Below are 26,675 nucleotides of genomic sequence, written 5' to 3' on the forward strand. Positions count from 1 at the left end.
ATAACTAATATTATTATTGTAATAAAAATTAAAATAGCATTGATGTCAACGCCTGTTTGCTTTTAAAAATAAATTGCGTAAACTGAAAAACTTTAAAATAAACCCTTAATTTAAAAATATTAATAATACACTATAGTAGTGTATAAAAAAATGCAAAAGATAACACTACTGTCAATGCTTTGAAAAAAAATTAAACAAAACTGAAAATATAAAAAAAAAGTCTAATTTAAATAGATATACTCTAAATAAAATTATAAAATAACCAAAATAACACTAATTGTCAATGCTTGTGTCTTTGACAAAATATGAAACTAAAAGCTAATTAAAACGATTCATAAATACAATAAAAGCTTTATTGCAAAATAACAATGATGTTTCAATGCATTGGTCACTTTAAAAATTAAAAAGTTTAATTTAAATATTTATAATTACTGATAGTAGTGTATAAATTATACTAAAAGTACACTATTTTTTCATGCATGTCACTGTATGACATTATTTGTTATTTTAACATAAATGAGCTTTATTCTGATCGCACAGACCTCCATGGTTTCCTTGTTTCCTTTTTTTTTTATTTTTTATTTTTTTTTACACAAACTGAGGGATGAGATGAAATGATTTTCTGCTGTAATCTGCATTATGCCAACCAAACGTTCCTTCAGCCATGAGTCTGGAATCTTAATGATGTTACCCAGAATCCCTGCACTCGGCACCCGGTTAACCCAGCTGCATTACAGCATCATGTGACCCAGAGATTTACGGCTATTTTCTTTTTAACAATCCTGGATCCTTTTTGCTGCAACTTCGCAAAGTCTCTCCTCTCTCTCTCTCCTCTCTCTCTCCTTCTCAGGCTCTCGCTTCTTTTCGTTTTTTTCTCTAATCTTCCTTTCCCCTAATTCCCTCTTTTTCCTTCCCTTTATTTTTCTTTTCCCCCTTCCCGACCTTGACCTCTCACCTCTTCATTCCTCCTTTTCCGGTCCTGTAATTTCCAAGTTACTGCTTGTTTTGATCTTTCTCTCTGTTTCTCACATTGATGTACTCTGGACCCATTAAGATTCAAGGATCTAAGGCCAAGTATTATACTAACATTATATTGTATATTATGCGGTATTTATTGAGATATCAAATATATAGTATATCTATATATATATATCTATATATATATATATATATATATATATCTCTCTATATATATCTATATATATATAGTATAAAATAGTAAAAAACTCTGTATATGACTAAATCCTATTTAAGACAGTTATTGGCCAATTTTCTCTCCTTGATTCCGACATGAAACATTATATATTCTAATATGAAATTACACTGTTTTATATTATGTACGATATATATATATATATAAATTAAACTATTCCTAAGTATATTAATCCTTTTATGTGAGTATATAAAGATTTGTTTTATTGTGGTTATGTTTTGGTTTTAATGACCTTTTATTGCTATATGTTGATATATATTTAATAATTAAACAGGGCAGACGATGGTAAAATCACTTTAAACTGTTTTATATGTAAAATATAAATACATATTTTATAATTTTTAAAAAATAGTAATACTTAAAATAACTATTAATATAGTTTTAAATATTTTATATGTAAAATAACACATAATCAACAAGTAAATACCAATCATAAAATAACTAATCCTAAAAAGTTCAACTGATGTCAGTATATTAAAGGCATTAATATCTTGCAATAACATCATTTCAGAAGTCAGTTTGAATCAGCTTTTAATGCCTCTGTAAATGTTCTCAGTGTTACTGCTTTATCCTGCTGTTTTCCAACTGTTACATTGTTGCAGGTCAGGCGTTACTCATTGTTACATTGTTGCATGTTTTGCAGTTAGAGACTGGTGATTGGTTGATTACAGGTCATGTGATGAGGTCTTCTGTTTCCTCTCTGATTAGCTGATTGTGTTGTTGTGTTGCAGGTTCCTCTGAGGCTGATTGCGACGTTTGAGAGCAGAGATATGTTCCAGCTACACATCATCTGCAAAGACTCCAAAGTAGTGAGGTAATACGTACATACCACACACACCCACCCACACACGTTCTTGACTTCTCCTGAAATACTGGCCTTTTTAATCTGACCTTTGTTTCCCATCTCTTGTTTTATCACATCATCACCTTTGGGCCATTTAGCTGAAGATTTTCTGTTAAAACACACACACACACACACACACACACACACACACACACTCTTTTTTACACACACACACACACACACACACACACACAAACAAAACAGCTCCGAGGGAATGTCAGCGGTGTGAAGTAAGGGAATTGTAGTTATACTGAAGTATAATATTAGAGAATTTGTATTTTGAGTATCAATGAAAACTGAATCCTCTTATTTAATTACATTGTCAGCATATTTTATGTATAATACTTTTTAATTACTTTTTTTTTATTGTTGTGGTATTTTAATTATTTTTTTTAACTTTCCCTTTAAATATAAGAAGTCCATTTTAATTAACTATTTTTACTTTTGATTTTTAATCATAATCTGAAGAAGGAGCCTGAAGTTGAGATTAACAATACCTACTTTAACATGTAAACGTTTAGGGGTGTCTATATTTAATGTATATTATGTTTTAATTACTTTTTAGATGATAATATATTTTATGTTTTTTATTGACTTTTTGCATTTTTTTTCACTGATTAAAACCCGTATCCTTTCTTAAAGTTATCGTTGTGAAGTAAATTGAGGATTTTTTGTTTTTATTATGCCCATTTTATTAAATTTTTTTTATAAGAAAATAAAATGAATGCATTTTAATTACTCATATTTTATTTAACATTTGAGAACTCTGATATTGGGATTAATAATACCTTCTATAATTAATATAATTTTCTTAGTGTTTATAATACAAATAAAAGTTTTAATTACTTTTAGGTAATATATGTTATTTTATTATTATTTTTTTTTTTTACTTTTGCTTTTCTATCTCAGGAACTAACAGTTTTGTTGCCTGATGTCTTGTTTAAATCTCACATTGGTGTGACATATTAAGGAAATAACATCTCGTTATCATATGGTTGTCGTCTTGTTATAAAAAATGAGTTGTTGTTGTTGTTGTTGGCCAAAGTTGGCATATTCTGCATCTGTAACATTAGTTAATGCACTGTGAACAACGTGAAAAACTGTTTTTATTAACAGTACCTAAGATGATACTTCTTCTTGCTGTTATTTGTAACTTGTTGATAGTTAACTTCAGTTAATGCATTAACTACGAGAGCTTACTGTAAAGTATAATTGTCTTTCTCAGTTTTCAATGTGCTTCACATGTTTCTGTGGCTTTTTCTGAATCCGCTGTAATCCGTGTTGTTTTCTGACATCTGCTAAATGCCTGAATGTGAATGTTTTCTGCGTCAGGTGTCATTTCTCGACGTTCAAGCAGTGTGAGGAGTGGCTGAAGCGCTTGAACAGAGCCGTAGCGCATCCGGCCCGTCTGGAGGAGCTGTTCGCGCTGGCGTTTCACGCCTGGTGTTTAGGAGGAAACACAGACGATGAAGACCAGCACCTGCACCTCTGCAGACCAGGTGCACACACGAGCAACAGGCCTTTTAATGGCTCATATAGTATGATAAAGTGAGAATATGGAGGGGAAACAGCTCATTTTAATTTAGAGACTCAAACTGAGAAAAAAATATGCAATTGGGTGCAGATGCGGATATTTATATAGATGACAAGTGATAATTCTGACGCCTGTAATGTAAATAAATGAGATCTTTATAACAGTACAGCAGCTACTGACATGAAATGATCTAAATATCAGTGAATCGCTTATATCTCCATTAATATGACTTAGTAAGATGAGATTGAAATGATCCAAACAAAAATAAAGCTTCTGGAAACAAACGCTCCTCAAAAGATCCTGATGATCAGATTTGAGACTCTAAAACATGATTGATGGAGAATCAAGTAAAGCTGAGCTGCTTCAGTCCAGTAAGAGTTCATCTGGAGATATTACTGCAGTTATTCTGATGTTTGCTTGATAAAAATCAGTCTAGATTTGACAGCAGAAAGACGTGAAGCACGAGCTGAAGCTGGACGTTTGTACAATTACACTAAAAGAGCTTTTACTGGATAAAAAAATAAAAATCTCTAAACTATCAATAGCTATGTTTCCATCCAAAGATTCGAATTAAACTTATGCGCAAAACTGGAATATTGCATAAACGTTTTGTGTATAAATCACCGTTTCCATCCAACGAGTCAAAGAGAACAAAATCATTACTTCCTGATAAACTGGCACTAAACATCTCTAAGAAAACTAGGAGAAGTCACTGAATATAATCATTTTCATATATTATAAATGACTTGCGTCTCAGAGCGAGCAGACGAAACACGATAAACGCTTTCAGTGCTGTCGGCGGCGGATGCTGCTGTTTGTGAATGCAGAGTCGACATTATATAGAAATACTTTGACGACAGACTTTGCTCGAGCATTTCAGAACGCCCCTAACAACATATAGCAACTGCTGCTAGATCCTCCGCTGCTAGTCAAGTTATCCCGTTCGATAGCGCAGAAAGTCACCATGACTTTTTTTCAATGTGCATGGAGGAATTTCTTATTCGTATTATATCGTAGTCGTTTGCTCCTTTTTGTTATCAGATAAAAAGTTTATCCTACTCAGTACGTTTTTAATGCGCATTTTTTAGAATCTTGGTGTTTCCATCCCAGTGTTTTTTATGCGATGGTCCAAAATGTGCATAAAAATAGGTGGATGGAAACATAGCTAATCAGACGACAGAATGGAGTAGATTGTTTGGTTTAACAGCAGAGTTTTGATTATACTGAGAATTTTCAAATGTGTGTTTGTGTCTCTCAGGTGATCATGTGGTGATCACGTTGCGGCACAGGATGGAGGTGGAGGTGAAGCGGATGGGATTCGCATGCAGAACGCTGGAGAGTGTCCTGTATCACAACAACTACAAGTAGATCTACAGTGGTGATAGACGGATGGAACACAGGCTTGGAATTGAATTTCACTACTATACTGAAACATCATGAGCCAGGGACTCATTGTTTCGTTTGCTACAGTCATTTGGTACTCCCTGTTGAAGAACATTTGATTCTGTAGTTGTGTTAAATTGAAATTACATTGAACTGAAGTGAGTTGGGGGCATCATGTCAGTGTTGTCTAGAGCGCGGCGGGAAGTTGTAGTCGTACCGATAAATTGTTTTTCGAACAATGTTTAATTGTTTATTTCATTTATAACAACAACAATAAAAAATAATAGTAACAAAAATCGACTTAAATTCGCAGTTTCTCTGGATTTTTCTGCTTATTCGTTATTTGTATGTTGTACAATGTCATTTTAGCTCCTGAAGGCATTTATTACCAAATTTAAATAAAATGTTGTCCATTTAGAGCATAGTGAGAGATTATAGAAAATCATCCTTAGCGCATCCTGACCCTGATTTTCCAATCACAGAAAGGTTATTTTTTTTTCGAGCCCCAATTTACCAAAACAAAGCTTCTAAACGACAAATATCTTTTATTTGAAAATTCATGACATATAATCAAAATAAATTAATTAACAGTTTGTACTCGAAACCCATTCCATAGTAAATACATAGAAACAGAGAATTTCAAGGGTCCTCTTAATTTTGTCCATAAGCTGTGTGTGTGCTGTATATTATGGGTGTTTATACCTATATAGACTATATATATTCACTGAAATAAGTTTTTAGATACCAGTGAAATTTCACTATTTATTGAACCATTTTTTTGAAACTAATGCTAGGTTCATTAATAGGTAAAAAACGCCCTCAAACAATTTTTGAGAATAGTAAATCCTGTAACAAGCCAATTGAGCTCTGACCGTCTGTTCGCAAACATCTCAAAAGACAACGACGTAGAGTTTACAAACAAGAGACAACTAAAACACGCCACAGAAATGAAAGAATGCGTTAACCTACACACTCACTTCACCGTTTTTATTGTCTAGACGTGTTGCGATGTAAGTTTAAGCGTAGACTATAGAATTGTGCAAAGCATAGCCTCTATATAGAAACTGAAAAAGTAAGCAAGGAACGGGATGTGGGGCACAATATGGGGTTTATCTAGCAGTTTTCCGAATCGTTGAATGCATAAAAATTCAGAAAAAATAAGGAATTTCGCTGAATTCGATTAGCTGCGCTCCTTTATTGCAGAGAAGCTGCTTTCCCGGGCGGACTTTAAATTTTGTTCTTATTTTAGAATTGCTGTGAAGCTGCTTTGATGCTACTATATGTATACGAGGTTTGACTTAACGTTGCTGTCGTTAGTAAAGGTCATGTATAGACAAAAAATCCATTAAATATGAGTTTGTAACACTCATTGGACCAGTGGGTCCGTGTTTGTGACACCCACGTGCGGGTTAGGAGACGGAAAATTAAAAAGCGAGCCAGAAAGAACCCTGGCTGCGGCCGCCTGAGGGAAGTCCACATCAGACAGACTCGAGAGTGTGTGTGTGGTGTGTGTGTGTCAGATCCCTCTACATCGAGGCTTCTAGGATAAAGGTCAGAATTATAATCTGGACTGTCAGGTTGTTCATTTTGAGAGTGAGACGGACGCACGGCGGGCGTGAGGACAGAGATGTAGTTGTATATGAACCATCACACAGCGGACAGAGAGCGCAGACTAACCTCCCCTTTTTTCTCTTTGACGGTTACAGGGTCTACATCCTTGTAATCTCAGTTGAATGATAGTTGCTGTTAAAATATGGCGCCTGTGCGTAAATAAATACATATATATTAACTATTTAATTTATTTAGTGAGTAATAAAGGCATTATTAGCTTTTGTAATTGATGTATTTCATTCATAATATATTGCTCTGTACGATATTGCTTAATTTGCTGCCATATCACTTCATGTTATTGAGCCTTCCCGGTATTTTGATAATGTAAGGTTTATTGGTAGCTGACCAGGGTTATATAACTTGGTGCTAAATAATTCAATTCCTAAGTATGGTTTCATCATCATGACAAAAAAAAGCCTTTGCACGATGAGGATGCTCTGTCTGTGTGTATAAGCGTCTAACTATCATAGTAACATCATAGGTTGTGTTCGATTTTCATTCCGTTGTGATGGTGTCTGTCTGATTTTTAGAAGGAGGCTCGGGAGCTTGGCCTGCTTCAGGTCCTGTAGGGTTTCCTGTGGTGGTTTAAAGGTTAAAGAGCCACCCCGTCTCCCGTTCTAGAAACTGCTGGTTGCCCGTGACTTTTGATCGCTGATCAGTGTAAATCACGTCACCAGCGTAACGGGGGCGGTCATGAGAGTCGCTGCAGCCAGCCGGAGTCAGCTGTGGGGGTGGAAGGATACAATGAGGGAGAGTATCTGGTGACGTCGATAGCGAAGGCCAGTCCCGCTGGACGCCGGGCCGAGGGCCTGCAGGTACCAGAATGGCAGGAACGGACCACGACCTCGTACGGACAGTGACTCGGTAAGTGTTTTTTTCCCCCAATACTATGGTTACTTGCAATGAAACGGTCACATAAGTTTCCCAATAAGAGGGTCCTATGGAAAATGTGTTCAACCGTTTATCTATTTATTTATTGTTTTTTAATTCGGAATTTATTATCTAACATTATGCCAATGGATTAATCCTTTTAAAATGCAATTCAAATCGTATGATACAATCTCTTTTATTTTTTGGTATCAAAAACACCAGAGGTGCCTACTGGTTAGAAATTAACGAGGACGAATGAGTAATGTTTCTTAAAATATATTATATTGGATTATATTCATTTCGGGTAACTTTTAATCACGTTTAATAACTTCGGATGTTTTTTTTTTGTTTACATACATATTTTGTCCATATAGTTTTATTCATGTAATATTCTTCACAATAAGCAGGCCCTAATGTTAAGAAGTATCTGTTAACCTTTTTATAAATTATTTATTTATGTATTATAAAATTTAGAATATTCTTTATTTATTATATTAAATGTAAATGGCCTAAATTATATTTAGTGTGTTCATTGCATATCATAATGAATTTCCCCTGTACACATTCTTTTGTATTGAGTGGTAATCACAAAACATATCTGGAGTATGCTGTAATCGTGATAATCATCTACAGGCCTAATTATTACTTATAACTTTTTATGGTTGGTGCCTTCTGGCTGTACTAACAGCCATATCTTCGTCAAATTTCTTCAAGTTAAACGAAACTTTTATTTTTGAGTTTTTATGTATTGTTTTGTTCTCATTGTTATTTTAGTTTTATATGTTTATTTTAGTGCTTCATTGTCATACGAGTACATTCCTCGAATTTGTGAGATTTATGCACCTTCTGTAAGCTGAATAACTACATCTGCCCTTTGATGTATGGGTTGTTTAGGACGACAATATTTGTCGGAGATACCAACTCTTTGAAAATCTGGAAATCTGAGGGAGCAAAAAAATCTAAATTATATAAAGAAAATCATCTTAAAAGAAGTTGTTGTTCAAGCAAAGTTTCTTGTGCACTGCATAATTACTATCAAACATTTACTAGTTTTGATATATTTAACAGTAGGAAATGTACTAATATCTTCATGGTAACATGTCTTTACTTTAATATCCTAGTGCATTTTTTGGCATAAAAAGAAAACCCTACCTGTCGATTTTCAATGTATTTTTCTTTTTTGAGGGGTGGGGGTCCATACCAAGTCTGTTTTATTTTTTTTTGGCGGTGTTTTTTTTTTCCCTGTTTTTTTTTTTTTTTTTTTTTTTTTTTTCTGTTCTTCTTTTTGTGTTTTTGTCTTTTGTAAGACAAAATCAAATGAATATATAAATGTTTATTTTTTTAAATTGCACCTAAAAGCCATTGAAAACTGTAAGTATAGAACTTAGAATGCTGTAAATGTTTCAGCCACGCACTCTCCTTTAAATCCTGTAAATTATATCCTGGTTTTCTAGTCCCAGTTTAGACATTGAAAAATCCGTTTGAGGAGGTGTTTTCCTCTGTCAGCATAATTAAGCTGCATTTACATGGTTGGGGGCCGGAAATGGCCATTTGTAAATTCGTTTTCTTTTCTGTCCCCCCTAAGAAAAATTTGGCAATTCTCCCCCTCGTTCTGTTCTTGTCTACTCGCAAGGCAGCGGAGACAGTAAACCTCTGGTCGGTTTCTCAAGACACAAATTATGGACTGCCTGGCGGCCGATAAGTGCATTCTGCGCCGGACTGCTTGCTAAGAAATTCATGGGTAATGCCATGGTTTTGTTAATGCATTAATAGGAAACCTCTCTGCATCCCACCCTCATTCTCTATAGCTCGCCTGCGAGGAGGTTGACATCTCACTCGAGCGCCATATGCATAGAACGTTACGGAGGCCGCTGTGTCTGAGCCGGGAGCCTTTCCGTGAGCGTATACATATTGCCGAGCAATTGAGCACGGTATAACATTGACGCTTTTAACTTACCAGGTCATGATCCGGCCGCCCGATTCTAATGGCGTCGAGGGCCGATTGCCCACACCTCCCTCCAATCGGACGCTATCTCATAACGGTGATCAACACTGTGGCTGCGTTGCCGAAATGCCTTACTGCCTTAGTTCACACAAAAAATGAAAATGTGCGCTGTGTAATGTAGACCTACCCCCTCAGGTCCAATCACAAGATACAGGTGACGTTGTTCTTCAGTTGAACAGTGAAGAAGATTTTCAGCTCGAACCGTGATCCTTGGTCAATGCCTACCGTCTCTTTAAGAGTCAAAAAAAGCATATACAGGCAAAGACGTAACTGAATCCCCGTGCTCTCCCTGAAGTGAATATCATCGAAGGTTATTATGAAGCAAAACTGGTTTGGGTTCTGTTGCAAGAAACTAGACATTGTTTAACAACATGTACCTTGTACATTCCAGCGCCTGCAGGCTGGCTCGGATGGCTGAGCTTGAGCACATTAAACAGCATGTAGTTCATTTTTGGGTGAAGAAATGAATTCCCATTTAAAGAGACCGTCAGGTTGGTTATAATGCGGCTGATGTGTTTTCTCACAGCAGGCCAAACCCGAGATTCTTAGTTACCAACAATGTATGCCCAAAAGCCGACATGCTGCCGCAATAGGAATTCAAGTGTCCATGTGATGAATCACATATACCTGAACGTTTCTAAAAGGCTTTACTTACTGGTAGCTGGGACCTAAATTCTGCGAAAAGTTTACTCTTTCAGCTTCCTGTTTTGATTTATTTGTCACCCACGAGCCCTTTCAGACCAAGAGCCATTATTTAGGTGGATTTTTAATTTTAAGTTGTTCTTCTTTTATCTTGAGGCGTTTTTTTTTTTTTTGTTGTTGTTTTTTATTAATTTTTTTTTTTTTTTTTGTAGTTTGTATGTTATTGTACTGGAAAGTAAGTGGTTGAGCAATATGGACCAAAAATTATTTCATGGTGGTGAAGATAATGTTTAGCGAATTCGCAAATGGGATAGCGCGGACGGAGAAATCATATCAGTCGCGTATTTGTTTGTTTACGTATTATTTATTTACTTATTTTTCATTAGGATTTTTTTATTATTATTATTTTCTTAAGGAACTAATTTACTGTATATAATACTTGTAGTTGTTTTTTATATAAATAAAAACTAATTAACCTACACTGAAATTAATGTCGCATCTTTGCATTCACTATACGCACAATATCGTTTTTACTTCCAAATATAAAATTAAAGAAAATTAACGAAAAACGCAGTTTCGGTTCATTTTTGTGCTGCGTGAAAGGAAACCAGACGGCAGAAAAGCGGCTATCCAGTATTTTACTTTTAGGCTACGTAATTTGTACGGGCACAAGAAAGATTTGTTTTTTATTCTGTGAAGGGTACACACATAAAGGCAAACGTTTTCCAATTCCGATTATCTTTATGATTAACACGGAGTAGTAGTTTGCTTTCCCTGTTTCGAGGACAAAATGCCATTGCGCACACAGTTTAGCTTTGCTTACACTGCCCATGCAGTTCCTTAGTACCTCATCACTATACAGACAGTTCAACATAAGCGGGGAGAAAAAAAAAACCACACTGTCTCTCAGTTCAAATATGTAGTAAAATCTGTGCCTGTTAACGTGTATCAGCCGTTACGTCGTACGGTTATGCCACCATTGTTGTATTACTTGGATATTGGCACTGCGAGGAGTGATGACGTGATAGTACATAATAAATAATAATTTGGCATTCCAATACATCGCCAAATACAGAAAACATTTGATTTCGAGTCGAATGAGAAGAACACACGTTGGTTTCAGTTACGTTTTAGCGCTAAATGAATTTGTTTTGGCTTGTCGTTTATAGGTTGCTATAACTTTTTAAAAGACCATTTTTAATTCTTGTTCTTTTCTAAACTACTGTTAATTGAATGGATTGTTGTGGATTGACGTGGAACTACGAATAGCCTAGCTATGTTTACAGGTTTATAAATGTTGCAAACACTTCGCGTTGGCAGTTAGGCCTCCCGATTTCTTAATGAAATTAAAAATGCGACTTTATTATACGTGAGGTGTTTTTTTTTTTTCCCCTCTCTCTCTAAAAAACACAATTTTTTTATACGTGGAGCATATTTTAAACCATGCAGCAAACCTTTTTTAAATACTTGATAAATACTGAAAATAAATAAATAAAGGACTTTTTAAACCGTTTAACTGATTGTATTAATCGGTCAAAATCGTTTAACGGTTAACCGGTTAAAATGAACATCCCTAATTGGAACCATTTCACCACCACAATTTCATTATTAAAAATTTAATTATTATATGTACCTTCCAGAGTAACCTTCCATTTATTGCATATAATCTTTGTATTCTGTCTTGGGCCGCAGCCACTCACAGTAAAGAGCTCTGGATGAATAAACCTCACTAGTCTTCTACATAAAATTGCACTAGGTTCATTAAATTATTCAAGGCATGATGGTTCTGTTCGGTTTCCCAGTAATCATTTATCCTGTGTTCCATACTTAATGCAATCACTCTAACTCTAATTAAAAGTGTTCCACTGAATGCAGGCGGTGTCCTGTTTTTGCTGAGTCGTCTAGACTCAGTCCTGCTCTTCTTCTGCTCAGTTTGGCTTGGCCTCATGTTAAAGTTTAATGTCGTAAGTGAATTGGCTGTCCATGGTCGTGATGGCAGAAGTTCCTCCGCATGCGCAGCGTCGTTGATTTTCCAGCTGGGACAGACTGAAGAATTATAAATTGCACTTGCGTTGTGCATTAAAGCGAGTCTGACTCTGTTGTGTCGCTCATTCTCGTCTCCTTTCCTCCTCCTCCTCTTCTCTGGCACACTGATCTTGATTTCCTGCAGATCTGCAGTCGGGCTGGTATTGTTGGCAGTCTGTCACGATTCAAGACCACTGCGGGCCGAATCCTATAATCCAAATTGGCTCACCGATTGAAGCCCTCCAAACCAGTCAAATTCACTCTATTTGGTTCTATTTAGACCCACTGTGTATATGGTGTAATTGACTGATTTGCTTTGAAACATTTTTGCGGTACTTTTTTTTGAAAGTATGCAGCAGGGGACCGAAATAGAGCTTTTGCAATTAAGGAGCAATATGTGCAAGTTTTTCCTTTTTTGACCTTTCCTGCGAGCAATTTTTTTATATAGATAGAGATAATTACAGTTATTCCCTGTACTCCGTGTTGTCTTTGATGTCAAATTCTTCTCTCAGGCCCCGTCCGAGTTGATAGATGAGTCCTGATGGGAGAAATGTAGGCATTGCATCAGTGTCTCAGCAAGGAGATGCTTCTGCCGAGTGAGGGTGTTCCGTCAGAATATTGAGAGTCCACACAGCTGAAAAAACCATCACAGTAATACTACACCACTTGCCAGTCCATCCCGTTAATGTCTTGTGAAGTGAAAAGCTGCGAATTTTATGCAGAATCAAATCCATCCAGAGATGTTTTTTACTTCAAACGGTCCCTAATTTCCCCATAATTAACGCTTCGTTCCTTCCGTAAAAAACAAAAAAAAGAAAGTGGGTCTGGTCGACATCGGGAGATACATCTGCACCAGAGTCAAGCACTGTTTTCCCAGCCAACACGTTTTGATGTGAGAGGACAACAGGAGATGGACTTTTTTCACTGGATGAAGTGTTATTATGTATTATGGGCTCATATTTTGGCGAGAAGCCGCAGTTTTGAAGTTAAAAACATCTTAAAATCTGGATTTGTTTGCTTGCTTTGTCTTCACTCCAGAGTTAACTGATGGACTGGAGTTGCTGTTGGATTATTGTGATGTTTTTATCATGCTGTTTTGACTATCATTCTGACGGCACCCATTCACTGCAAGAGCCTCCTTTTCTGATGACACCAATGCCCCCTTAAAATTATTCCAGCCCTGCAGTAAATGCAGTTAGTGTGCAAGTATGTCAGAATTCTGTGCTCATAGCGAACCACCTGCTCCTGTTTTCTCCTCAGACTCGTCCCTCTGACAGGTTGTTCCCGCTCCTGCTTGCCAGCAGTGCAGCACAGAAGTTACTGATTCTGGATGCGCGTTCTTACAACAGCCCGCCGCCGTGGGCCCCCTCGTGCCAAGGAGGAGGATGCTGCGGATGTGTGAAGGGTGGAGCGCCGCTGAACTCCCTGCCCCTCAAGCCTCTGGATGCCGCGACGACAATTATTGTTGGGGGGCGGGGGGGGGGGGGGGTTTTTGGTTTGGATTTAGTGGTTTGGCTAAAGGCAGGTTTTCCTCTCTGTTTTATTTTTGTTTGTAGGTAACCTTTCCCTATCCCCAACTGTGAGGTGAGTGTTTATGGGCATGGCCACTACCACCATTCGCATCAGAAACGCTTTCAGTCACTCAGAGCCGCTTTGCAGTCAGCTCCCTCCCGATTCCCGGCAAGTCGTGTAATCTCAATGGCACTTACTCATCTTCTGACAGTAAAAAAACCCTCCCCCACGATATATATATATATATCTATATCTATACATATATAAATATCATATATAATATTATATATATTATCTAATGTTATCTCTCTGTATATGTATGGTGTGGTGTATATATAAGATATGTTGTATATTATATATATGTGTTGTTATATATATATATATATCTATATATATATAGTCTATATCTCTATCTCCTCTATCTCGTATCTATCTATGTCATATATCTTTCTGTTATTATTGTATCTCTTGTATCTACTATATATAATATTTATATTTATATGGCGTAATATAATTTTTTTTTTATTTTTTATATTTTTTTTGCGACTTTATGTGTTCTTGCTCTTGAAATTTGATGATATTGGGATTGGCATTTTTAGCCCCCCTATATATACTCTATATATATATATATCTTATATATCATCTTAAGATATATATATATATATTAATATATATAAGAGATATATATATATTATATTATATATATATATTATCTCTAATCTGAAGTGAATAGAATATCCACAATAAATAATATAATCTAATAATTAATTCCATTAATATTCCTATTCTTATTCAATGATTACCCATAAAATAACCTATTAAGTGAATCTCCATACACTCTCACTTCCTGACGTAAAACAAACCCCCAAAACAAAACCCATATACATAATATCCCTGTGTGCCTATATTATTTATATATATATATCTATATATATATTATCTATCTATATTATATAATTATATATATATATGTATCTCTATATAGTGTGGTGGTGTGGTGTATATATATGTATCTGTCATAGGACTGAATTAAAACACCAACATAATACATACTACTAAAATTTTTATATTGTTAATATAACCCTGACAAATAATATTCATTTAGTGTAATATATTTATTAGCGATCCTAAAATACCCCTATCAACCCGATTCAATCAATCATAATTGTTGAAAATGAGGACGGAACTGAATGAGCATTATGTTTCCAAGTGGACTCTGGTTTGATTGGGATTCAATTTTATGCTGGCTGCTTTAATCTGAAAGCATCAGCTAGCCGCCATTTTTTGCACAATTACTCTCATATCAAAAATTAGCTGAGAAAAGCCTTTGTAGATAATTTAAAGATATTACAAATACAATGAGTGAATCATTGAGTAGACAACGACTTCAGAAGTCAAATAGTTATTTTTATTTTTAACCTAACAAAGCGTTACTTGGAGCCTTTATGTATAAGAACTATATTATTATACAACACGTTATTCTGATTGCACACTGCAATGCCATTGTATATATTTTCATAAATAAATGTAACCACAAGTGAAAACTGGCATTTTAATATGCAGTGATGTTCCTCTGTTACGTCTGAAACCGGTTGGTTGTCCATGTGTTTCACATGCATTGTCCTCTTGAATAATAGGTGTAACGATGAAAAGATATGTATTATATACTGTGTGGCGAATGCTCGCCAATTATGTAATAAAGTTTGAATCATACAGTGCATTATAAGAGATGCCACTGGCAAATATGCATGTCAAATATTTTTACTTAGAATAGGTGCATTATATATATACGGGCGCTTCAGGTGGCCGTGTTCTCTAGCTCAGATCAAACATCTGCAGTTGTTTTCAGGCTCTCAACCATCTCATAGCGAGTTGTCATCTGGTCGGGTGTTGCGTGTCCAGGAAAGAAGAGTGGTGCAAGACGTGGTAACCCGAATCGTGCGTCCTGTCTCTCAACAATAAGCAAAAAACTCAGCAGCTGTCTCTGCGGCTCGGCGAAAGCACCCGTTGGCCTGCAGCACCTGTCCGTTATGCTGAAGGGCCGCTCTCTGGTGTGCTCCGCGGTGGCGCGTGCCGCGGAGAGGCCGGTGCTTGGTGGCACTGCTCATACGGCTGGGACCGACGCCCGCAGATCGTGGCCCTACGCAACGTTCCTTTCTGGATCCCTTCTACAGGACCATAGAGGTAACCACCTGACCCACACACGGCTCCGTGGGAATTCGTTTGCTCAAGGGTTTGATTCCCGAGGGTAATGCCTGAACTTAAACGTGCACCTTGAATGCAAAAATAACCGCATCTGCCAAATGCAGCCGAGAGACTATATTAAATGCATGATTAATTTTAAGTTCACGTCACAGGTTAATTTATTACAGCCACTTTACACCTCCCATTGAATGAATTATTTTCAAGTGCGCCAATCACTGACTTCCCGCACCTGCTGGTGGCTTTAGTTTTCTCATTTTTAGCATGTCATTTCAGTTATTTAAATCATTTAATATTTCTTTAATAAGACAAATAAGTTACCAATCATATAAAATTAGTATTAATAATTTAATTTGTACTACAGAGGTGGCACAGAAGAACACAAAAGTGGCTTGTAGTTATATTTTCAGAGGTTTATTGAGGCTCAGAGGTGGCATGAGTGCAATTAAATTAAAATTCATGTGTTAGAGATTAATGTTTTAAATATAACATTTTGAATACAGAAATATTAAATGATTTAAATAACTGAAATTATATTAAAACATAGTTCAGGGTCATTATCGTTAATGAAAACTAAAACCAAAAAACACATTTCGGTTACTTGAAATGAAATAAATGTTAACTAAAATAAAATATTATATAGTTTAATATATATTTTGAATAGTATATGTATTTCATAATATAATTAATTAATTTTATTCAAAATAAAGAAACAAAAAAAACTATTAAAATAGATTTAAAAATAATAAATAAAAAAAAATTTAAAAAACCAACTTTCAAGGCAAAAATTTTCAATTTTCAATTAATTTTATAGTCGAAATACTGAAAAAAAAAATTTAAAAAATAAATAAAATAAAAATATAACTGTACTGTACAGACATTTTGTTAAAAAAATGCAAAACACAAAAATGCTAATGTATGAAATAAAATATTTTTATATTGTTTATTAAATAAGTTAATAAAAACTTTACAGATGTTTTTTAAAGACAAAAACGCAATAGAATTATTAAAATGTTACATATTTAGATGTAATTTGTTGGCAGGGCAACACTTAAAAGTACTGACATAAATTAAATAAATACTAATTAAAATAACATACTAAAACTCATAAGTAAAAATTTGTAACATACCTACCTGTGACCCTGGAGCACAAGGGTAGATTGTATACAATAGCCACCAATTCATCATTGTATGGGTCAAAATTATTGATTTTTCTTTTATGTCAAAAATCATTAGGATATTAAGTAAAGATCATGTTCCAGGAAGATATTTAGTTAAGTTTCCTACCGTAAATATATCAAAACTTAATATTTGATTAGTAATATTCTGCATTGCTAAGAACTTGATTTGAACAACTTTAAAGATGAATTTTCCCTCAATATTTAGATTTTTTTTGCACCCTCAGATTCCAGATTTTTCAAAATAGTTGTATCTCAGACAAATATTGTCCTCCTAACAAACCATACATCAATTGAGAGATTATTTATTCAGCTTTCAGATGATGTTATACATCTCCAACTTCGAAAAATTTACACTTAAGACTGGTTTTGTGCTCCAGGGTCACATATAGACATAAGAAATTCTAAAACTTTAACAAATTAAAGTGAAAACAAGAAGAAGAAAGAAAAAAAAACCTCTAATCAAAATAACAAGAAAAGCTACAGTAGTGTATCAGTGATACTGAAGCAACACTCTTCCTAGTATCAAAGGCAGTTTATTTATGCAGGTGTAATTGTGTCTTTAGAAAGGTTAGATGAATCTCAGAGCGCTGGTTAACCGTGTCTCTGACCGTCTGTGGGTCTGGGCAGGGTTTTCAGGTGCTGGTGGAGACCGAGTGGCTGGATTACGGTCATAAGTTTGCGGACCGCTGCGGTCATCAGGAGAGCGGTGAGGATGTGAGTGAACAGTGTCCCGTGTTCCTGCAGTGGCTGGACTGTGTTCATCAGCTCCTCAAGCAGTTCCCCTGCCTCTTCGAGTTCAACGAGGCCTTTCTGGTGCGAAGCCTTTGCTTTCATTTATATGTGTAATGCATACCATTAGGTTTAAAAAGTAAACATACTTTTTTATAATAGCTTGTTTATTATTATGATTTTTTTTAATGTATATATAAATGTTGCCTTGTTTAAATGTCGGAGCAAAAAAGTAATTTAAATCCTCTTTTTGTACTGAATAATGACTGTCTTTCTTTTTTATAAATGTATTTCAGTGTATTTAGTGAAGGAAAAATCTGACATGCTGATTGGATAATTACTTTGGTTTCAAAACTAGTTTAATAAACAAATAAGCCTAATAATTTGAGTTATACTTTTATATATTATAAGTTTTATATAGTATAAAGAAAAAGCTTTTTTTTTATTAAACAAAAAAAAAAGTATTTTTATAAAGCATACATTTTTATAAAAGCAAGATGTTTTTTTTTTATAAAATATTAAATGATAAATTTTATAAAACATGAAACACTTTTGTGTCTGTATTTATATTAAACAAAAAACGTAGTTTACAAAAAGTTTTTTATAAAGCATTAATTTTATAAAACATGAAACACATTTTTTATAATACTAAGTTTGCTTTACTTGCCCTGAAGACATTTTAAAATTGTATTTTTAGCAAAATATTTAATCCATTAGTAAAAAAGATTTTTTATATAGCATTGAATGTTTTTTTAATCAAATATTAAATAATGCTCTTTTTTTTTGCTTTTTTTGCAAAAAATATTTTTGTGTCTGTTTTTTTATTTAACAAAAGCGTAGTTTACAAAAAGTTTTTTTTATAAAGTGTTAATTTTAATAAAAAAATTAAATAAAAAAAATTTTAATTTACCAAGTACCGAAATAATTTTCAAAAGCAATTTTTAAAAAATTTATATATTAAATAGTATTTTTATTAAACAAATAGCAAAATGTTTTTATATAGCATTGAATGTTTTTTTTTTAAATAAGATATTAAGTAATGTTTTTTTTTTTTTTGCAAAAATATTTTTGTGTCTGTATTTTTATTAAACAGAAAACAAAGTATTTTTATAAAGCATTAAATGCTTTTTAAAAAACATTAGGTTTGCTTTACTTGAATAAAAACTGTTTTATTTATAAAACTTTCAAATACAAATAAATTTTTTTATAAAAACTTTATACATGTGTTTTCCATTGTGATGACAAACCATAAGAAATCCTGATGGCCGAAACATCGGTTTATAAACAAAGAAGAAAGCCTGATGGCCAAAACATTGGTTTTTTAACCAAATTGAAGCCTAATAAAATTGAGCTCACGATTTCCTTTTAATCTGATTCACAGGATTATGCAGGAAGGATAAACCCTCAGTTTCTGTGACCTGTCGTTTCATTCATTCATGATTTACTCAGAAATCTGATTCACAGGATTATGCAGGAAGGATAAACCCTCAGTTTCTGTGACCTGTAGCTCTTGTTGTTCAGTTTTCCACTGTTTAACTCTGTTGTATCTCCAGGTGAAGCTGGTCCAGCACACGTACTCTTGTCTGTACGGTACGTTCCTGTGCAATAACGCGAAAGAGCGCGAGGCCCGTAACGTCTACAAACGCACCTGCTCCGTCTGGTCTCTCCTGCGCAACGGCAACAAGAACTTCCAGAACTTCCTCTACATCCCCTGCCATGATATGGTCAGCACACCTCCAAACACAAACACACACAACACACTATAAAACACACCCTTGGATTGGCTCAGAGAGGATTTATGCTGCATAATAATTGTGCTTCCAACTGCAGACTCTAAAAAAAGGGTTTTAGCCAATTAGGTGTTTTAGAGCTGAACAAATACTATTTATATTTACTAAAGAAATTTTCTATATCTTTTTAAGATTTTAGTTATATTGCTGTCTTTTCCTGATTGGAAATTGCTATTTTTAAATCCACAGATGTTTAAAGGATTTCTGTGACTGTTTAAAAGACACATTAAACTTTCTCATTTGTTGTGCTTTATTCATGTAATGCCCAGTAAATGCAGTGTTTTTTTTATTTTTTTTATGTGTCTATATAGTTTTTAATTTTTATTTAAATTTTAGTACATAAAGTTAAACTAAGCAAAAACTATAAATCTTGCCTTGGCAACTTAAATAAAATTTTATATTTTTATGTCAAGTAATGGGAATGTTTTTTAAAATATTTAAATAAATAAACTATATGACACATACTCCACATATATTAAAACACACAGACACAAAAAAAACATTAAAAAATATATCAAACAAATAATGAACAGTTTATATTTACCAGAGAAATTTCCATAACTTTTTAAGATTTTGTTCATTTCTGTGCCTTTTACAGATTGGAAATCACTGTTTTAATAATCACAGATATCTGAAGGTTTTTAAAGAGTGTGAGAAGCCTGTTTAAAAGAAACTCTCAGTTTTTGTGTATTGTTTATGTGATATCTCTGGTGTAGTGCGGATGTTGAGTTGTTGCTGTGGTGATGTCCGCAGGTTCTGCAGCCGGTCTGTCACACGCGAGCTCTGCAGCTGTGGACGGCCGTGTATCTGCCGACGTCCTCGCCGTGCACCGCGGCTGAAGATGCCATGGAGATCTACCTGAGCCCTTCGGCCGGAGGAGAGGAGTTCAGCTCTCGCTCCCTCGACAGGTGACCGTTCATTTCATTACAGTGCTGAAAATGCTGCACAATTACATTTGCTCACATAAATCTTTATTTGGCCACATTCCAAACTACTTTCCTGAAAGTAATATCCTGATGTATTTCCTTCTCTACAATCAGATTCCAGCACACTTGCTGCCAGTAAATTACAGATTGCAGGACTTTTTTCCTACTGATCTAATCATATATATATATATATATATATGTGTGTGTGTGAATATGTGCATGTATGTATGTGTGTGTGGGGCGTGTATATATATATTTATATATATATATATATATATATATATATATATATAATATAGATAGATAGATAGATAGATAGATAGATAGATAGATAGATAGATGGATGGATTTTTTTAGATTTTTAGAAAACATTAATTTTGTTTTATTGGCCTGGTGACAGTTTAATTTTTTTTTTTTTTTTTTTATTTTAATAAAAATATTTCTTAACTGTCAGTATTTTTATTCAACAAAAATTATTTTATGAAGCATTAAATAATTTCTATAAACCAATAGATTGATTTATTTCTATAAAACATTAAGTTTTCATTTCTTATTTTAAGCAAAATATAAAGTGTTATTAAGCATAAAAAATATATTTTTTTTTTATATATATAATTTGTATTTTTTTATGAAACATTAAATTGGCTTTACTTGCCCTGGCAAACATTAAGTTTTTATAAAGCAAAGTAGTTTTTATAAAGCATTTAATAATTTATATAAAACATTAAAAATATTTTTATAATTAATATTTTGCCTTTCTTGCCCTGGTGATATTTTCAATGTTTTTTTTTTTGTTTTTTTTAGCAAAATATTCTATATTCTTAAGAATCAGCATTTTTATTAAACAGTTACCATTTTTTTTTATTAAACATTACATTTGCTTTACTTGCGTTTTTTTGTAAAATATTTCCAAAATAAAAATTTTTTAATATAAATTTCAGTATGTATGCTTTACAAGACAGAACAAGTAAGGGATGATCAGCGGTTTGCTGTACATTAAAGGATTTTAAATGCACGACGTGGAGACAAAGAACCACCTGACGCAAAGCGAATTTATTTGAATGAATTATCGATCGATCAAGAGAGCATACCTGCCAGCCAATCAGAATCCAGTATTCAGACAGACCATGGAATAATAAAAGTAATTTAAATTACTTAAATTAAAAAAAAAAAAATTATAAACAGTTGTATACTTGCATGAATTTAATGAGGATGATGAGGTGCTGTACTGAGATGTTTTGTGTTCCGCTCCTGCCCTCTTGTGGTGAACTGAAGCACTGTAAACACAGTTAATTTCCAATTCCCTCAGGCTCCCCAAAACACGCTCGATGGACAACTTGGTGTCTGCTTGTGAGAACGGCGTGGCGCTCACCCGCACCTCGAGTGACCCCAACCTGAACAAGCACTGCCAGGAGGGCCGTCCCGGCGCTGGAGTCCAACCAACCCACGGCCATCCAGAGCGCGTGTGAGGAAACCAGCTCTTCAGTATCTCGTGAGGACGATTTAAGGGTGGAGCCTTGTTTGACAACCCAACCCCTTCCACATCTCTGCCCCACCCCTTAGCGATAGACCAAGCCCCGCCCTTCCAGTCACAAACCAAGCTCCGCCTCAAATCCCCAATTAGCTCACCACAGGGAAATCAGGACTGCAGAAAACACAAAATCCACCTCCTCTTTGTAACGGAGGACGTAGAAAACGCTATCGGATCTGCGAACTCTGAAGCCATTGTGCCAATGGAGGCCTCAGTGGAGACGCTAACGGAGCAAAGCGCAATCCCTCCTTCTAGGAAAGCCTTTGATGTGGCGTTCGAAACGCCGATACGAAACGGCGAACTGGTTCCCGCTAGAGAACGACCGCCACCTGCCGACTACGCCAAAGCAGCGCGGCGTTTGATTTCCCAAAGCCAGCTGACGGAGCTATCGCTGCTCGGTTCCCAGTGGGACAGCGTCCAAGGCCTGGTGCAGTCGGACCTGCGGCGGCGCCATCCAACACGGCAGCTATCACAGCCGCCGCCCCCTGGCGAACAAGCTCCTCCCTCCTCGCGCCCACACCGGAAGCGCTAACGGCGGGCCGTGTTGTCGTCGAGACCCTCTGCGCGCTCCTGGGAGCCCCATCCAGTCCGGCTGGTTCTCTGCGGTGAAGAACTCCAGCTACGCCGCGCTTTGTTCCTCGGCAGCGTCTTCGCTAGCAATGGGGCCGTCCTTCCGGCAGCTGCTCCCGTCCCATTCCTCGCCGTCCTCCAGCGGCTCTCCGGTGTACCTGGACGACGACGGCCTGCCGGTGGCGGTGGACGCGGTGCAGCAGCGGCTGCGGCAGATCGAGGCCAGTTACAAAAAGGAAGTGGAGGTGCTGAGGCGGCAGGTTCGACAGCTGCAGCTCAAACTGGAGAGCAAGCAGTTCTGCACACCGCCCTCCGAACCCGACGTCGACTACGAGGACGATATCGTGAGTATAATCTATCATGCTCACTGTGAGTCCATCACAAATCCAGCGTTCAGTTTTATAGAATTCATGGACTTACAGCCTTAAGTATCTTGAATAGTGTAACAGAACCACGGCCTGCTGTGATTATTAAACTTCAGAAGGCTTAATAATTTAATAATTTTAATGTTTAGTCAATCATTAGTTAATATTAGACAATGTTTAATGTTTAGTCAATCTTTTTTAAGCTTTTTTGCTGTATATAAACATTTGTTTTAAAAAGTAAAGTGTGTGTGTGTGTGTGTGTGTGTATATATATATATATATATATCTATATATATATATATATATATATATATATATATATATATATATATATATATATATATATATATTAGTGCTGTCAGACGTTTTTTTTTTACTAATCGCATCCAAAATAATTTTTACATAACTTATTTGATATATGTATGTATACGGTGTATATTTATTTTGTATATAGAAATACACACACGTACAGTATACATTTTGAAAATATTTACATGTATATAATACGTTTATATATTTATAAGTATTATATTTTTTTTGTATAAATATATTTAATATAATAAACAATTTTTTTTTCTTAAATATATACATGTATGTGTTTGTATATTATATAATACATAATAAATATTTATGATATGTATATTATATATATATATAAAGATAATCTAAAATAAGAATATTTATTTTATTATCATTAATTTTATTTAGTTTATTTTTTTGGAATAATATATCAAACTTTTTAACTAAAATGTTTTATGATATTGTGCGTTTTATTCGTGCAGGTCTTAAAACGTCTTAATCATTGACTCTTGCATATATGATATTGTGCGTTTTATTCGTGCAGGTCTTAAAACGTCTTAATCATTGACTCTTGCATATAAAATCAGGTCTCCTGTTGATGCTTGTGATTTTATTACAGATAGAATCTGTGCTTTCCCCCGTGACTAGATAAAGCATTAATTTTCTGAATTGCAGGCAAACAGGAGTGTTGTTTTGGCATGTGCATTATTTAAGGCGAATTAAAAAAAAAACAAAATTTAAAACCCTTGTTTCAGTGCATTCATTGCTTCCCTCATATGAAATGCATTTTTCCATCCAACTCAACTGACGTCCCTCTCGTTCCTCCAGACGTGTCTGCGCGAGTCGGACGGCAGTGACGAGGAAGACTCTCTGTCCAGTCACAGCGAGGATGGCTTCAGCGAGGGCAGCTGGGACCGTGTGGAGAGGAAGGACACAGAGGTCAGTCTCTCTCTCTGACGCTGCGCAGTACAGCTGATGATGCTTAGAGAGTTTAACCAGCTTGTTTGTGGACGCACAGGTCACCAGATGGGTGCCGGATCACATGGCCTCTCACTGCTTTCAACTGCGGACTACTGAGTTCTGGATCGCCAAGAGACGCCATCACTGCAGGTGCGGCCCAACACCAGCAGAGCAGTTAAATATCACTTCATTTCCAGACGTTTCAAGGGATTCCCATGACTCTCTTCTCATCAGATTTTAAATAGCGTTAAATGTTAGTTTAGTAAAACATCGGTTGGTTTATTACAGATAATTAAAATATCGAATTGTTTTTACGATCAAAGTGTTCAGTTATTGATGGTTGTATATTGGATTTTTGTCAGTGGCAATTCAGACAGGATTTCAACAAACAAAAAAAGAAAAATGTGATTTAATTTAAATTTTATTTATAAAATATTTGATTGAATTAGTAGCGTTTGTTTTGTTTGTATATTGGCTTTATAGATTAATATGTGATTGATTGGCTGATTTCTAGAATATTTGTGTTAATTTAGTGTTATTTATACACTATTATAGTATTTTTAGTTTAGGTAGTAGTCATTTTTAAAATTGTTGTAATTTTGACAGTTTTTAAATATTTCTATTTTGCTTTTTTGCAAAATATTGCAAAAAAGCAAAATAGAAATATTTATTTTTATTTTTTATAATATTTTTTTTTTAATTTAGTCTCAGCTGTTTGTCAGAACAACATTTCAACAGGTTTATTGTTTTGGCTTTATTTCAATAACTGAAAATGATTAAATTTTCTTTCGTTAAAAATAGCAATAATATTTGCAGTGCATGTGACGGATTACTTTGTTAGTTTGTTAATATTGGATTTATAGACTTGTGTGTGATTGGTTTGTTGATTTACTAATGTGCCATTACAGCATTATCAATATTTAAAATTAGCCTTTATATTTATATTTTCAGTTTTAATTTTAGTTTTAGCTTAAATTTGAGTAATTTTGTGTTTTTAAAAATATTTCTTTAAGCTTTAGTTATTTTTTTATTTCAGTTTTAGGCAGTTTTACTTGGTGTAGTTTTTTCAGTAGTCCTATTGCTTTTTAATATTCAGTTTTATTTCAGTCGAAATGATTTGTGAGATCAGCAGTAACGCTGTTTATGGTGCTGATAGTGATGGATTAGTTTGTTGGTGAATTGTATTCAGATATTGGATGGGTAGTGTATGTTTGACTGAATGCGTGATTGAGATTCCGTCCTGATTTCTCGTAGGAACTGTGGGAACGTGTTTTGTAAGGACTGCTGTCACCTGAAGCTGCCGATCCCTGACCAGCAGCTGTACGACCCGGTTCTGGTGTGCAACACCTGCCACGACCTGCTGCTGGAGTCCCGCACGCGAGAGCTGCGCTCGCAACAGCTGGAGAAAGCCATCGCCACCGCCTCCAGCTGAGACGGCCAATCACAGCGCGCCACACACGCCGGCGTCCAATCAGACGGCCGTCTTTTAGAGCAAGAGCCGCTCTCTCCTCTGGAGTCCGGATCGGTTCTGAGACTGACCCACACGAGGAACGCGACGGGGTCAACTCCAAAACACGAGTGCGGTTTGCGACGGAGGGGCGATTTTATCACTGCAAGTGAACTCCAAAGCTTCTCTGAATGAGGACAGAGAAACCGGACCCAAAGGAAGCCCGAAGAGAGGCGTTTCTTCACCACACGGCCCGTATGCATCACACACAAAACCCAGAGGCCCTCTATTTAAAACCAACCAAGCTGCTGTATTTAAAAATGAAAAATTCTACTTTTGTATCCTTATTACTTTGTGCACTACGGAGGGGGTTTGAGACCAAAACGGAGAGATCTGCAGCTGTTCATCTGCTGATATATGAAGCATGAATGTACGGCTGTTTGGTTTGTTTTGGTTTTTCAGAAGCTGGAGGGATTGCGCGTGCAGTCGCTGAGTTTAAGCTGCCAGTTTGCATTGATTTGACGTTAGTTTTGTGCAGTTTTTGTTTTTCAGCCGCTCCCGTCAAAACTGCGCTTTCGCTGAACTCTGACATGGTTTCACTGTCGACTTTAAACGCCAAACACAAATTCCAACGTATCAGAAATATATAAACAGAATCACTCCTGAATTAATGCTTCATCTGGCTGGGTGTGTGTTTTTGTAGCAGGAAAAGCAAGGAAAAAACCGAGCAAGCTGAACATTTATGCTGTATGTTGTTGTGTGTGTTACAGTAAAATAAAACTATTAGTCATGTTGCACTGCTCCGTCTACTTTAGCAGAATACTAGTGTGCTAGTTCTTTTTATGACTTCATCTGAACAAAACCAACGGTGATAATTCAAATGTCAAGCTGAAACGGGTGAATCGGTGGGAAACTGGTGGCGATTTGAAGGAGCACCGTTTCGCTGATGTCCATCACATGTTCAAAACAAGTGCTAAGATTTCTTTTTCACGTCGTCTGCGTCTTCAGGCCCTTCGTTGATCGTGTGTTGTAGTG

At 35.5% G+C, this 26,675-nt stretch overlaps 1 pseudogene; it reads left to right on the top strand.

Moving 5' to 3' along the window:
- LOC109085561 overlaps positions 1-26,356 on the top strand; it is a 108,089-nt pseudogene extending 81,733 nt beyond the window's left edge.
- The last annotated feature ends 319 nt before the right edge of the window (positions 26,357-26,675 follow it).

The sequence above is a fragment of the Cyprinus carpio genome, chromosome B5 (genome assembly GCF_018340385.1).
Source record: "Cyprinus carpio isolate SPL01 chromosome B5, ASM1834038v1, whole genome shotgun sequence".
Lineage (NCBI taxonomy): Eukaryota > Metazoa > Chordata > Actinopteri > Cypriniformes > Cyprinidae > Cyprinus > Cyprinus carpio.